General features: G+C 45.4%; 1 protein-coding gene across 1 annotated transcript in view; it reads left to right on the top strand.

The window, feature by feature from the left end:
* LOC124803203 overlaps nt 1–16,633 on the top strand; it is a 214,186-nt gene that overhangs the window by 158,938 nt on the left and 38,615 nt on the right. The gene's annotated exons all lie outside the window — the stretch shown is intronic.

Raw genomic sequence — 16,633 nt, 5'->3', positions numbered from 1 at the left:
TGCTCAGAGCCATTTGAACCATTTTTTATGGAGAAAGCGCATGTAAACAACACTGAAGCAACCATCATCGTTCATCAACTGAAGTGTAGTCCCTGTTTACAGAAATGAGATACCATACTTCGCTGTCACATATTTTATGGTGAATGCTCTGGCGGTATACCTCATGGAAACCCTCTTAAGCGCTTTACGGAGAAGCACAAACACATCATGAAGACGACTGGTGGTTGTCTTCAGCCCAAAGATTTGTTCGATGCAGCTCACCATGCTACTCTATCCTGTGCAAGCCTCTTCATCTCCGAGTAACTACTGCAACCTACATCCTTCTGAATCTCCTTACTGTATTCATCTCTTGGTCTCCCTCTACGATTTTTACTCCCTCACTTTCCTCCAGTACTAAGTTGGTGTTCCCTTGCTGCCTCAGAATGTGTCCTACCAACCGATCCCTTCCTCTAGTCAGGATGTACCACAAATTTCTCTTCTCCAAGATTCTATTCAGTATCTTCTCATTAGTTACGTGATTTACCCATCTCATTTTCAGCATTCTTCTGTAGCACAACATTTCCATCGATCACAACCCTGCCCTTTCCCAACCAACCAGCACGATCTGTGAAGACGCATGCTTTATGCCAGAATTTGGCTGTTCATTCATCGAAATCACATCCATCGTCTTGAGTTGGAATGCTCACCCCATGCAGGAAGAAGCTGGGAATGACGACGACGATGTAATCAGTTTGGGGTTATTCATCACTATATAACTGTGACCTTAAGGGTTTGTAAAACCCCATATAAAGAAATCATCTCACCGACAACGGTGCGCTTAACATTGGCGAAACGAGAACTGGCAGCAAACCACATTTTAGTAGAAATGCAAAAGGGGTAATTTCTTATAGGGGTCAGGGAAAGGAGGAAGAGGGGCGGGGAAGGGGTTTGGGACGAGACGGCCCGTGCTGAGCGGTCCTCACGACTCGAAGCTCCGGGTTCAGCGACCGGCAGCTGGCGTTTTTGGTAGGCCGGCCACACGATGTCGATGGAGTGCCGTGCAGCCGTGGACTTGCCGATACGCACGGAAAGCCTTCGGCGTGAGCAGCAGGGCGAAGAGGCTCCGCCGGACTCTAAAAACCGGGCCGAAGCGCTGCAGACACACGTAAAAGCGAAGCGTTCCGTCGGCGCTCGATAGAAACACGACACATTCCCAGAGCCGCTGTCTCCGTGAACGGTGCACACGCGCCGCGTTCTACGAGTATTAAATCTTCAGTTCCGTGCAGTGCTAATCCCTGCTTGACGCCCGCCACAACGCCTTTCTTCCCCATCGCCAGCTCGTGCGCACGTCTCGCAGCCAGCTGGTTGTCGACGCGACGTGAAAACGAGATGCGGAAAGAAGTGCTTTCTTGTGCGCCGCCTATATCCCGTAAAAGTGTAGCTGAAAAGTTAATTGCCGTTCCGCCCTTCCACAACAGCGTTCGGAGTACCGTGGCGATTGCGGATCAGCGTAAATGGACTGTGAAGTGAAGGGACTGACATCAGATTGCATTTTTCGTCGTGCCTGGCCCTACTTCACACATTTTGTGCAGCGTATAGCATGTAAAATTATTTATATCGGAAAATGAATGAGACGTCTAGCCTACAAGAAAGCCGACGACTTGTGTCCAATACTCAGCTGGGGTACAATGTAGTCAAATTAATGAATACAATACCCTGTCCCTTTAACTCGTCTTTTCAGTGAACTTTCTGAACAAGCTGTTCACCGTAATACATTTGCAGTTTTTCCACACATTAGTATGACACATACTGATAAGCCAAAACATTATGACCACTCCCACCGCGATGTTGGATGTTACCTGTTGGTGTTACAGGTACGTGACGCGGTAACAAATGAGTGTAAGCGTAGCAGACACGGACGGCGGATCACACTAGCGAAGATATGGGCTACAAATGAGGAAATCCACTGAGATAAGTGACTTTGTCACAGGAAGATTATTATTATTACACTACCACCCATTAAAATTGCTACACCTACAAGAAATGCAGATGACAAACGAGTATTCATTGGACAAATATATTATACTAGAACTGACATGTGATTACATTTTCACGCAATTTGGGTGCATAGATCCTGAGAAATCAGTACCCTGAACAACCAGCTCTGGCCGTAATAAAGGCCTCGATACGCCTGGGCATTAAATCAAACAGAGCATGGATGGCGTGTACAGGTACAGCTGCCCATGCAGTTTCAACACGATACCACAGTTCATCAAGAGTAGTGACTGGCGTATTGTGGAGAGCCAGTTGCTCGGCCATCATTGACTAGACGTTTTCAATTGGTGAGAGATCTGGAGAATGTGCTGGCCAGGGCAGCAGTCCAACATTTTCTGTATCCAGAAAGGCCCGTACTGGACCTGCAACAAGCATTATCCTGCTGAAATGTAGGTTTTCGCAGGGATCGAATGAAGGGTAGAGCCACGGGTCGTAACACATCTGAAATAGAACGTCCACTGTTCAAAGTGACGTCAATGCGAACAAGAGGTGACCGAGACGTGTAACCAATGGCACCCCATAAGATCACGCCGGGCGATACGCCAGTATGGCGATGACGAATACTCGTTTCCAATGTGCGTTCACCGCGATGTCACCAAACATGGATGCAACCATCATGATGCTGTAAACAGAAGCTAGATACATCCGAAAAGATGACGTTTTGCCATTCGTGCACCCAGGTTCGTCGTTGAGTACACCATCGCAGGCGCTCCTGTCTGTGATGCAGCGTCAGGGTAACCTCAGCCATGGTCTCCGAGCTGATAGTCCATGCTGCTGCAAACGTCGTCGAACTGTTCGTGCAGATGGTTGTTGTCTTGCAAACGTCCCTATCTGTTGACTCAGGGATCGAGACGTGGCTGCACGATCCGTTACAGCCATGCGGATATAATGCCTGTCATCTCGACTGCTAGTGATACGAGGCCATTGGATCCAGCACGGCGTTCCGTATTACCCTCCTGAACCCACCGATTCCATATTCTGCTAACAGTCATTGGATCTCGATCAACGTGAGCAGTAATGTCGCGATACGATAAACCGCAATCGCGATAGGCTACAATCCGACCTTTATCAAAGTCGGAAACGTATTGGTACGCATTTCTCCTCCTTACACGAGGCATCACAACAACGTTTCACCAGGCAACGCCGGTCAACTGCTGTTTGTGTATGAGAAATTTGTTGAAACTTTCCTCATGTCAGCACGTTGTAGGTGTCGCCACCGGCGTCAACCTAGTGTGAATGCTCTGGAAAGCTAATCATTTGCATTTCACAGCATCTTCTTCCTGACGGTGTCCACTTTCAGCAGTATGATTGTCCGTGTTTCGGAGCCAGAACCGTGCTACAATTGCTTTAGGAGCATTAAACGTAACTCACGTTGATGTCTCGGTGACAAAATTCGCCTTACATAAATCCCATGGAACCCATCTGGATCACGCAGATCAGCGGCCCGTTATTTACGCGAATTACATGACCTGTGCGTAGAGATCTAATGCCACATACCTCCACAAACCTACCGACAAACTGTCGCATCCGTGATACGCAGAATGAGTGCTGTATTTCGTTCCAAGGCCGAGCAGGTGCATATAATTTTTTGGCTCACCAACGTATAACCAGTCGACAATTGCAAATGCGAAGCAGGTAAAAAAATAAGCAGCTGTTCTCAACAACTGGACGACAACGCAACGTCGCATGGACTCCTCCAAATGTCAAAGTTCTTGGCAGAAAAGAACGTAGGAAAGAGGGTTGGTAAGCTGGGTTTTAACGTCCCATCGAGATTAGTCTCATTACAGACTTGGGAGTGGCACATTTGGAGGAGGAGATGGTGGGCGGACGTTGGCCGCCGGTTTGTTGAATAAACCATCTCGTCATTTGCCTCAAATGGTTTAGGGAACTAAATGAAACATGGGAAACCTTGCTGCATTAAAATAGCATTAAACAGGGAAGAAGAACAAAAATACAGTGAAACCGGATCTGAACAATCCGGCTCGCAAACAGCATGTACAGTGGCGCAAAACTTCGCGGTTTGCCACGGAGCAGCGTGCAGAACGATCACACAACACACTAAACCACGAAGAGGCGGTGGCTGCATGTAGCGACCAAGCACGTAAAGGGTAAACGCAACGCCAAAGAACCAATAGGCTCGTACAGTCGCATAAAATACAACATCAACATAAGAACGTCTGTGACCGAGACCGCTGGAACCACTCTGAACATTTAAACGACCACGGTCTGAAGGATTTATGGCTCTGAGTCAATTCTGAACTTTCCTATTCTTCGACGTCCAGTTTTATGTTATCGTATTTACACACTAAAAGATGCAAACGAAAGCGTTCTCCATTCACTTCTACACCTATGACTACAAGCATGTGCTTTGCCGATAAAGAAAGAAAAAAGCTAAGATCGGTTGCAACGTTTAATTGAAGCAGTAAATTCATTTTCTGAATCATTTTCGTTCACATAATTGGCAATACGAAAGTAACTCATAAACAGCAATCAGAACATTCATATTACCTAACTACTTTTAGTTTACAATACAATTCTAGCAGCAAACTTAATTCAGTCTAATGAAAACGAGACAAAAGTAAGTAAGCTGTTTATTACTTCAAGTAATCGCCATAGATGTTAAAACATTTATCCCAGTGTGATACAAGACGGTCAATGTCTTCATGAGAAAATGTTTGCGGTTGCCTGCGGAACCGTGACTGTACCTACGCGTGCACGTTTTCGTCCTACGCAAATCGACGGCAGCAAATATCTTTCTTCGGCGCTAAAAAAAAAAAATAAATAAATAAATAAAAAAATACAAAAATGGTTCAAATGGCTGTAAGCAGTATGGGACTTAACAGCTGAGGTCATAAGTCCCCTAGAACTTAGAACTACTTAAACCTAACTAACCTAAGGACATCACACACATCCATGCCCGAGGCAGGATTCGAACCTGCGACCGTAGCAGCAGCGCGGTTCCGGACTGAGCGCCTAGAACCGCTCGGTCACTACGGGCGGCTGCTCCAAAAATAAGGAAATCGCAATGGGGAGAGATCGGGACTGTATGGAGGATGGATGTGTAAGGACTTCGCAGCAGAACTTATGTATCGTAGTCGAAGCAATCTTGGCACCATTTGGGGGGGGGGGGGGGGGGGCATTATCCTGCAACAGAATGATGCCGTGCGTCGACATTCCTGGGCGGCTGGACGTTATGGCGCGCTTCAGTTTTTGCAGTGTGTCCATGTACCGCTGTGCGTTAAATGTGACTACCTGTTCCAGAAGTCAATGAGCAGCGGGCCCTTGCAGTCAAAGAAAAAGGTCATCATGACTTTCCGGAGCTGGAGTGTTTGTTGGTTCGACTACGCTGCAGAAGTTTCGCTGGGAAGCCCTTATACATCCTCCACATATGTTCCATCTCTCCCCATGCAATTTCTGTGTTTTTGGAGCCTGAAGAAAGACATTCGTGACCGTCGATTTGCTTCGGACGAAGAAGAGCAGGCCTGGGTACAATCGTGGTTACGGAGGCAACCGCAGACGTTTTTCCATCAAGACACTGGCCGTCTTGTCTCACAGCGGGTTAAATGTGCCAACTTATGGTGATTACAAGTGAAATAATAAACATAGTACTTACTTTTTCCCGTACACCTCGTTTTCATTTGACTGTCCCTTATAGGTATAATGATACAGATTATTATTTAAAACTATAATCTCGATTTTTGTATGTTGTGTTCATTGATCTTGAAAAGGCTTTTGACTGTGTCAGATGGGACAAACTGATGGAAATCCTAAGGAAACATGGAGTTGACTGGAGGGATAGACGGCTAATTAGAAATTTATATTTGAACCAGAGAGCAAGAGTAAGAACAGGAAGTGTGATGAGTAAAGAAACAGAACTGGGAAGAGGTGTAAGACAAGGTTGTTGTTTATCATCAACACTGTTCAGTATATACTGGAGGAAATTATTAGTGAAAGTTTTGATGGAAGGAGAGGAGCTTGTGTAGGGGGTCGGAGAGTGGAGTGTATAAGATTTGCAGATGACATGGTTGTGAGGCAGAGAGTGCAAGAGAGATGAACAAATGTTAGATGATCTAAACACAACATTAGAAAAATATGGAATGAAGATTAACAAGAAGAAAACGAAAAGCATGGTAACTGGAGGAAAGGGGAGAAAATGCTGTATGAAAATAGGGGGAGAGGAAATACAGCAAGTGAATAACTTCAATTACTTGGGAAGTGTAATAATGGATGATATGTATTGCTCAACAGAAATTACGAAAGGAATTGCAATGGCAAAAGAAGGATTCAAGAGGAAACAGAAATTACTTTGTGGGCCACTAAATAAAGATCTGAGGAAAAGACTTGCCAAATGTTACATCTGGAGCGTTGCACTATATGGTGCGGAGACCTGGACATTGAGGAAGGAAAATGAAAGAAGATTGGAGGCACTAGAGATGTGGGTATGGAGAAGAATGGAAAAGGTGAAATGGGAAGACCGAGTAAGGAATGAAGAAGTGAAGAAGTATTAAGAAGAGTTGGAGGAGAAAGAAACTTGATGAAAGCTATCAGAAAGAGAAAATGGAACTGGATTGGACATTGTTTGAGGAGGGACTGTTTATTGAAGGAAGGAATAGAAGGAATGGTGGAGGGAAAAAAGGGGAAGAGGAAAAAGAAGATACCAAATGCCGGACAATATAAAATGAGACAAATATTCAGAAATGAAAAGACTGGCTATGGACAGACAAAAGTGGAAGAGGAGCAAAGGAGAGATTGGACTGTAGTTTCCACTGATTTCCGTTACAGCAGTGTGAATGAAGTTTTCAGGATCTGAATATTGTGTGTTAAATATACTGAAGCCTGTCTCCTGTGATCAATCCAGACATTAACAGGTCTGAAATATAATGCTAAATCAATTTAAAAGATACTCTAAGATTAAGTAGTATACTCGTATGCGGTGCTACATATTTAATAAACACCAATACCAAAGTAACACTAAGGACTAACAGGCTGCTGAATGCAGTGTTCCCTGATATCGTGATTTGGCTAAAGTGAGCTACAGACGGCACGTAAACTGTAAATGGAAGCGATCTCGTTGTTGCGCAATTGCTCTCCAACATTACCTTCTGCTCATCAGCTGCGATGGGGCGCACTAAATGGATTGCTATCTACCTGCTTCGTTTGCTCTGGCTACTTTAAATGGTTGGTTTCTCACATAGTCACTTGAGAGGTATTTGCAGCTTATGTTAACAGTAACATCAATGGAACTTGGCGCTGTTTGTGGTCGTCTGAATACATAGTGACAGCAACAAAATGTGCGATACATCAATTTACTTTACGAAATGAAAAGTAAAATAACACTTCAAGATATGGCTCTGAGCACTATGGGACTTAACTTCTAAGGTCATCAGTCCCCTAGAACTCAGAACTACTCAAACCTAACTAACCTAAGGACATCACACACATCCATGTCCGAGGCAGGATTCGAACCTGCGACCGTAGCGGTCGCGCGGTTCCAGACTGTAGCGCCTAGAACCGCTCGGCCACCCCGGCCGGCACACTTCAAGATAGTAGGATACAGTAGATACTACTGCAAAGAATACGCACCTGAGAACAGCCGACTAATAAGGAGACATATCCTGTAGGGTTACATTTGGAAAAATGAGTCTTGAGGCAAATACTGCAAACAGCCGCTCTTTTGCTCAACGCAGATCTTGTCGTTCTTTACTGAAATACGCGAAGTTGATTAAATTCAAGTCATGTTACGCTCATGTGATTTCTGTTGCTTTCAAACGTTCTGGCGTCCCGTTGTAAATTGTGTGTGAATGCGCACTTACTCAAGTACGAATGAAAGTGGCAGTTACTTTGGCTGTATCTGTGAAGTTGTGCACGTATTACCAGAGACTGAGATCGCGTCCTGTTATAAAGTAATAGTACTCCCAAGATACGAGGAAATTGCTCCTTTCCTGACAGAAAGTAGTCAGGAACAACGGTCTAAGCCTCGTAGCCACCACGTCAGTCTAATCGGGCGATTAAACATAAACGAATTGGATTAAGGAGCCGAGCTACTATTCACAAACAAAATGACTGCATATGGAAAGGAGGCTGTCATCTGAAAGGCTAAACGCCAACACGAATACAGTGGCCAAAGAAGTTAAATGATATGACGCACACTTTAAAAATATCAGGTTACGTTGTAGTCGCAAATTTTCACCTTCTCATCCGTGCCTGCCTACTTGTTCTGCAAATTACAAACGTTAAGGAAACAGTTTAGAGGCTCTGTGTCAAAGGCAAGGAAAAATAACGGTAGATAGTAGTTCGCTAGTAAAGCAAGAGAGTTGAGGACTCATTTCGTGTAAAGACGATCTGCAAACATACTCTAAGCTTGTCCATAGTCTTTTGGAGCACCGCTGCGCGGTAGGAGATCCTTACCAGATAGGATTAACGGAGTACATCGAGAAAGTTCAGAGAAGAGCAGAACATTTTGTATTATCGAGAAAGGGATGGATATCATTAAATCAAAGGCGTTTTTCGTTGCGGCAGGATTTTCTCACGAAATTTCAGTCACCGACTTTCTCCTCAGAATGCGAAAATATTTTGTTGACGCCGGCCTAAATAGCGAGAAACGATCATCATGATAACATAAGTGGAATCAGAGCTCACACGGAAAGATACAGGTGTTCGTTTATTCTGCGCGCTGTTCAAGATTGGAATAATAAGAATTATTGTGAAGGTGGTTCGATAAACCCTCTGCCAGGCATTTAAGTGTGATTTGCAGAGTGCCGATGCAGGTTTAGATGTAGGCGGCCTTCACTTAACAACCGAGAGCAGTGGCGTTTGCATAAAGTTGTCAGTGCTGACAGACCAGCAACCCTGTGTGAAATTACCACAGAAATCGATGTGGGACGGACGACAAATATATCCGTTAGGACAGTGCGACGAAATCTGGCGTTAAGGCGCTATGGCAGCAGATGACCGACGCGAGTGCCTTTGCTAACAGCACGACATCGCCTGCAGCGGCTGTCCTCGGCTCCTGACCATAACACTTGGACCGTAGACGACTGGAAAATCGAGGCCTGGTCGGCTGAGACCCGATTTCAATAGGTAAGAGCTGATGGCTGGGTTCGCCGCGCGGGGTAGCCGTGCGGTCTCGGGCGCCTTGCCACGGTTCGCGCGGATCCCCCCGTCGGAGGTTCGAGTCCTCCCTTGGGCATGTGTGTGTGTGTGTGTGTGTGTGTGTGTGTGTGTGTGTGTGTGTGTGTGTGTGTGTGTGTGTGCGTGTGTGTGTTTTGTCCTTAGTGCAAGTTAGTTTAAATTAGATTAAGTAGTGCGTAAGCCTAGGGACCGGTGCCCTCAGCAGTTTGGTCCCATAGAAGTTACCACAAATTTCTAATTTGGCTGGGTTCGAGGGTGGCGCACACCAAACGGAGCCAAGGACCCAAGTAGTCAACAAAGCACTGTGCAGACTGGTGGTGGCTCCAAAATGGTGTGGGCTGAGTTTACACGGAATGGGCTGGGTCCTCTGATACAATTGAACCGATCATTGACTGGAAATGGTTATGTTCGGATATGGCATTTGAAGCCGTTCACAAATGGTGCAAATGGCTCTGAGCACTATGGGACTTAACTTTTGAGGTCATCAGTCCCCTAGAACTTAGAACTACTTAAACCTAACTAACCTAAGGACATCACACACATCTATGCACGAGGCAGGATTCGAACCTGCGACCGTAGCGGTCGCGCGGTTCCAGACTGTAGCGCGTAGAACCGTTCGGCCACTCCGACCGGCCCCAGTGAACATTTATGGGACATAATCGAGAGGTCAATCTGTGCACGAACTTCCTTACCGGCAACAGTTTCGTAAATATGGACTGCTACGGAGGCAGGATGACTCAATATTTGTGCAGGGGACTTCCAGCGACTTTTTAAGTCAATGCCACGTCGAGTTGCTGCGCTATGCTGGGCAAAAGGAGGTCCGACACGATATTAGGAGGTATCTCATGACTTTTGTCACCTCATTGTACAATGAAAAGAAGGGAGGAAGTGGAAACTGATGCCTACAGTTAGCCGACACCTCTCGAAAATCGAGGGAGATGCCGAGCTTAACTACTCTATCTGTCGTACAGATGCCCACAAACAGCTTCTCCGTTACGAGAGAAATTTCTCAGAGACTTGAGAATTAACCTAGCAAATTAGCGCGCAGACTGGTCAACGGGAATTGTGCATCATTTTGTCTTTTGCCTGTGTGGTGGTGGTGATTTTTTTTCCGTCAGCTACGTCTGTGTTGATTGCCACCGCACTAAACGGCTACGGATGGGATCAAGCGCGCCAACACAGACCGAGGAGCACGCTATTATACTGGGTAGCTCTGCTCCGAGGAGGGCTGTCGTGGTGCTCGTGTCACGCACTGGAAGGACCGCAAGGGCGCGCGAGAGCGACGAGTTTTTCGCGGCAGGTGGGAAAACCGCGCTCTTACGGAGCCGATTTTCCACACGGCCGCGGGTGGCTTTTGCCGGCAGGGCATCGTGGGAGCCGTGCATCCGGCACAACTCCTTGTGGAACCTGTTTAGACTTCTGCTTTGCAAGGGAACACTGGTTGTGCCCACAGATCATCTCAAGAATGCACCATACAGTTGGTAATACTTGCACGTCATTCATAGGCAACGTTGCATACTTGAGGAAATCTCACAATGCTCTGAAAGAGACGTGGCTTCTGACAAAACGACTTTAGCTGGAGCAAAAAAATGGTTCAAATGGCTCTGAGCACTATGGGTCTTAACTTCTGAGGTCATCAGTCCCCTTGAACTTAGAAGTGATTTACATTAGCACGGCATTTCTCTCCAACGAGGACTAATGTAGACACGCTTGGAATATCCAAATATTTAAGAACGTGATATGACTTGCTGTCATACAGAGGAAACGTACCAGACAATATATTTGAAAACAGATAAACGTCTTCCTCACAGTGACGGACGGGAATGCCTAACTGAAAGAATGTTGCACACCTGCAACGACAAAACGCTACATTATGTTCGGAACGGCAAACACAGGACAGAATTGCTAAAATTACATGCTTTGATTATGACGTGTTTTACAACGGTCAGTCACGAGAAGCAAAAGCAGCTAGATTAGTTGAATATGAGCACAAATTGGAGGTCGCAGATGTTTGACCTTACATTTGCTGAACACGTACAAGGTCAACGGCATCATAGGTTAGAGACATAGTACCATGTACTCTAAAAAGAAACCGAGCAAGGTCGCGCAGTGGTTAGTACAGTGGGTTCGCAAGCGGGACGATGACGTTTCAAACCCTGTTCGGCCATCCTGATTTAGGTTTAGGGTTACATCCTTAAATCGCTCCTGGCAAATGATCGGATTATTCTTTTGATAGGGCCACGCCCGATTTCCTTCCTCATTCCTTAGTAACCAGAGCTTGAGCTCCGTATGTAATGAATATGCTGTCGAAGGAATGTTGAACCCTAATCTTCTGCCCTTCTTCCTTTTTCCCACTGCAGGCAAGAAGCCCTTGATGTCAATAAACGTCTGACAAATGGCCCAAACTTGAAGTTTAGACGATCAGACTCCACTTTGCACTTCCCCTCTCTTGAACTTCACCGTATCATCTCTTTCTTCTATAGTCTCTGCCCCGTCATACCTATCCACTTTGCTATCTATTTATTCTATTGGATCCAATACGTACATTAAATTGCTAATTTTTCTGCTGTTTTACCGTATGTTTGTTATTCGCTTATGTTTATTTTTTAAACTTATATGTATCTACTTTTAATTTATTATTTCTAACATGTAAGTAAGTGCTTAGTCGATTTAAATGGAACACAATTTGAGGGTAAAATCTCAATTCACACACGCTGTACAAACCCTCTCCCATTCAGCAGTGGTATATATACGGGTGATTCTTATGCACGTTTAAAAACCGAAATGACGCAGATGACGCTGAGAGAAATAATTTAATATAAGACACATGGGGTCGCAAATATCGGGAAATACCCCAAAAGTGGGCGACAAATGTTGAATATGTCACGTCACCAGATGACGTACCTCGCAGCACGTGCAGCGGTTGAGCCTATTGGTCTGCCGCACCTGATCAAATGGTTAAATGGCTCTGAGCACTATTGGACATAACATCTCAGGTCACCAGTCCCCTAAAACTTAGAACTACTTAAACCTAACTAACCTAAGGACATCACACACATCCATGCCCGAGGCAGGATTCGAACCTGTGACCGTAGCGTTCGCGCGGTTCCAGACTGAAGCGCCTAGAACCGCTCGGCCACCAGCGGCCGGCTCACCTGATCATACCAAACTAAGTCAAGTATTGACGTCAGTGTGGCTCGGGGCCAGCGAGCACGCCTTCAGCGCGTGTGGCTCCGGGTTTAAGTCCTGCGTCTGCCACGTAGCGTTCTTTTTTTCCATTAATTTACAAAACTGAGGGTTTACACTGAGGCAAGATTTCTTAGTTTATTTAGTGACCTTGCGGTCTCCTCTGGTTTAATGCAAAGTACTATCACATGTTAAACATTTCTCATCCGTTTTTGGGATATTTCCGGACATTTGCGACACCATATGCCTTAAATTACTTGTCTTAGAATCATTGCCGCTTCGGAGCTTTTTAAGCGTTAATAAGATCACCCTTTATGTCAGCAGTTGACTACTATACAGCTGGGGTCAAGATAAGACAGAAAAGATGGTTCAGAGATTAAAATTATGTCGGCGTTAAGTTCATTTCGACTACAAAAGATGAGGTTTGAGGAAGACGACAAGGATGTGGGAGGTAAATAGACGTTGATTTATTGTAGACATTCGTCTCAAAAGGAAACCCTAACGAGGACCGGGATTCGAACCCAGCTCTCATAATTAACAGAGCAATTACGAAAATATATCCAGTCGGTTCCAACTTCGCCAAGAGTAACTGTGTGATCCCAACAAGCTCAAATGCAAATGTAACTCGTAACACTAGGATTAGTCATGCCCTCGTAGGTTGCAGCGGAGCAAAATGTCTCGGTCAGCGCGGCCCATGTTAACACGCTGCCAACGCGACAGCTGTGCTTGCTTTCTCTCTCTCTCTCTCTCTCTCTCTCACACACACACACACACACACACACACACACACACACACGACGTGCGCCAGCTAGTGGCTAGTGCCACAGGTTGTCCCCACACCCTACCTTGCTCTGGCGCGGACAATGGCGCCGCCAGCGGTTCGTCTCGCTTTTCTGTCGAACCCGCCCTGCGACTTCGCCGCAATTCGTCGCGACACGGAAGGCAATTGCCGAGAAAACGGCAGCGCTAAAGCGAGAAAAGCCGCGCCGCTCCGAGTCTCATTGTACGTGAGTGGCCCGACACCACCGGATGCAGTCTTCTGCGGTCGTCGCCCGGGACTTGGCTGCCTCGGCGGTACATATTTCGGGAATGCTTGCCTTGCGTGGAAGGCTCGGCGACGGACAAGCAACACGTGCACAAAAGATGAGGTTGGAGGAAGACGACACGAAAAACAAGCGCAATTGCTTCCTGGCTGAAAATCGCCTGTGAACACGCTGATGGCTACCAGTACAAGAAACCCTCCACTCTTCTTTTTGTTGAGTACTTGAATTTCCCGCGCACGAAGCAGAAAGAACAGTGGTTTCCCACATGAAAGTCGGGACTGATATTGTGGAAATACATTAAAAATAACAGTACTATCGCTTGTACTCTCATTATACTGATGCTACGAAAAGATTTGGACCAATTTTGTCATCTAACCGAATTAACAGAAGTGCTGTGTCACTCTTTTGAGTGTCGCGTCACGTACATTGTGTCCCTTAATTCTAGCCCAAGGCCTTCGCCCAAGATAGCACCATTAGATTTTACAACAAAAATACTATTTGTCGAAATACACGATTCGCCGTTTGCGAGAAAACCTCTGATTAAGATCTTGATGTGGTAACACCACAGAACGGTGTAGCTCAAGACTCAGAAACTGCAGACAGTTTGTTAACATTCCTCCTTGGTAACGTCGTTCCAATCACCGAACCTTATGAGTCCGAATATCGCCAATCCGAATAGTTCGCGGGTTCGATCCATGGCTGGTAATATTAAGCCACAAGTAGCTAGAAGAACCAGTTTCCAACTCTAATAAAAGCAAAAATACCAGCCACAACACGACCTTCAGCTTGATGACTGCTTTACCTTCTATGTTTCTTTTATGCTTGCACACTGATAACCATAATCATCATCATCATCATCATCATCTTCTTCTTCTTCTTCACGTTGTGGATTAATTTTTGCACCGATTCCAGCTTCACAAATTGGCAACATATCTCTTCTTAGATTCTGCTACATGTTTCTAACATGAGGTTTTCAAGTTTGTGCTTATTTGGAAAGTTTTGTTTCTTTTATGCATTGTCAGTGTTTTGTATCAGCTATCGTTGTTCTGATTTATTCCACTTTCATCTGGTTCAGCTAGCAGTTCTTGCTGGACCGTTTCGTTTGTTACATGGACTGTTTTGGGTGATCTCTCTATAAACTTTACCCTTGAACGCCCTGGAAGCACAACCGCCTGGAACTTTCACTGCGTACTATTTATTTCGATGAAACAACTTTCAGGAGGGAGATAACATTCGCTTTCCTGAAGAAGGGATGGGAAACCAATAAGTTTATAGAAGTTGCAGGGACGATGGAGAAGAGCAAATGTATCGCTTTGAGGTTATCCTGGCCCGGAAACGAACGAGTCGAAAGCTATAAGCGAAAATCGTTCTGATATTTCTGGAATACATGTACCAATACTGCTCTCGCTAAGACTGTAGGGTAGGCAACTTTCCGACGCGGTGGTATGGAGAAAAACAAGAATTCAATCTCCAATAAGAACGGACTCCAAAACGCCTAACTTACGAGCTTTGAGCACTTGCTCATCTTCGCTACTGTCAAATACATCTCTTTTACTGCACAAGTGCTCACAGCTCTCAACCTATGTATTTTAGAACCCATATTGAATGGGCATTTTTCTTGTTTTCTTCCATTCAAGCTCCCCCAAAAATATGGAAACCAAGCAGCTTGCAATATAAGAGATGTGATTCATAGCATCGAAGATGAACAATCGCTCATAGCTCTTAAGGTATGCATTTTAGAACACATACCTAATGGACTTTTTTATTGTTTTGGTCCTTACACCCACCTCTGAAAGTTGCCTACCCAAGAATCGTAGCAACATCAGTACCAAGTACATGTATTCCACTGTCAGAGGTATCAGAACAGTTTTCACTTATAACTTTCTACTCGTTCGTTTCCGCTACATGGGCTCTTTCCTCAAATTGATACATTTATCCTTCTCCGTCATCCTAGAAAGTTTGTAACATCATCACGGAAGCACTCCGTACATTATGAGGTCTAACAAATGGCAACAGTTTGTGTGATAACCTGGTTCGTTATCTGAAAATAATCCAAAATAGGCTTCCGAAACCCTGACAGACTGTACGACGGGTAGTCATAAGGTATTAATTATCAACTCTAGAAAAATTTAACCATGTAATTTATGTTTTGTTTGTTTGCTAGCACATGCCTGCAGTCCTGATACACACTGAAATCCTCGAGTCACAATACCTTATCATGTCTCTACAGGAACGAAAACGCAGCTCACTGATAAAATGGAGTATCGTATGGTCAATCGTTTTCGAAAGCAGCGGCAATGTGTCACTCCACTCATGCGGATAAAGTAGTCATCTGGATTCTTCTTCTTCTTCTTCTTCTTCTTCTTCTTCTTCTTCTTCTTCTTCTGTTTTCTGTTGCTTTTGTCCTGTAACTACGCAGGGTCGGCATGGTTATTTATCGTAATTGACATGGATAATTAAGTGGTGGCCGGATGCCCTTCCTGCCGCCTGGGCGGAATACGAGTACTCCAAGTGTAGTGGTGTCCAAAATTAAAGCAACAAGCCACTATTTCCCCGTCCTGTGTCTAATTCACCATATATTCATACAAACTGTCAACAAATGTCCGTATGTTCGTGTTCTGCACGGAAGATGGCATTCCAGTCAACGGACAACACCTCAACGATGAAGTCAGGGCACCTATCAAAAGGGGCAGCGTTTCCAAGGTACTCCCACATCCACAATCACTGTGTACACAGTCACAGACGGTGCAGTATGGCACAGACAGGAAGCCTACCAGACTCCAGGAGTGGAGGGCCATAGGAAGAACGGAAGCAAAACAGTAGTAAACTGATGTGGACCGATGGCTTAATGTGAATCGCTCTGTTATTTCTAAGGTGTGGCGACAGTTTATAGATACCGAAACTGTATCCCTAAGACTATGACAGGGCCACTACGTGCGAAATCAGAAAGGGAGGGCCGTTTTTTGGCTATAAGGGCATGACGGTACCGCCTTAGTACTGCACGGCAACTGGCATCTAACCTCACAACATCCACTGGACGTGTTTTATCGAGGCAAACGGTGAACAGAAGGCTTCAGCAGAGCGGCCTTTATTCTTGGAGAGCTGCTGTCTGTTTACCTCTTGGATGCCTTCACAGAATAGAGCGTCTAGAGTGGAGCCGTCAACATGCCACCTGGACGGTCGAACAGCGGGCCAGAGTCCCGATTTGGTCTGAAGAGTGACTCTTGACGGATTCGCAT

Source organism: Schistocerca piceifrons, chromosome 6 (assembly GCF_021461385.2).
Source record: "Schistocerca piceifrons isolate TAMUIC-IGC-003096 chromosome 6, iqSchPice1.1, whole genome shotgun sequence".
Classification (NCBI taxonomy): Eukaryota; Metazoa; Arthropoda; class Insecta; order Orthoptera; family Acrididae; genus Schistocerca; species Schistocerca piceifrons.
This window is presented reverse-complemented; position numbering and strand designations above follow the sequence as displayed.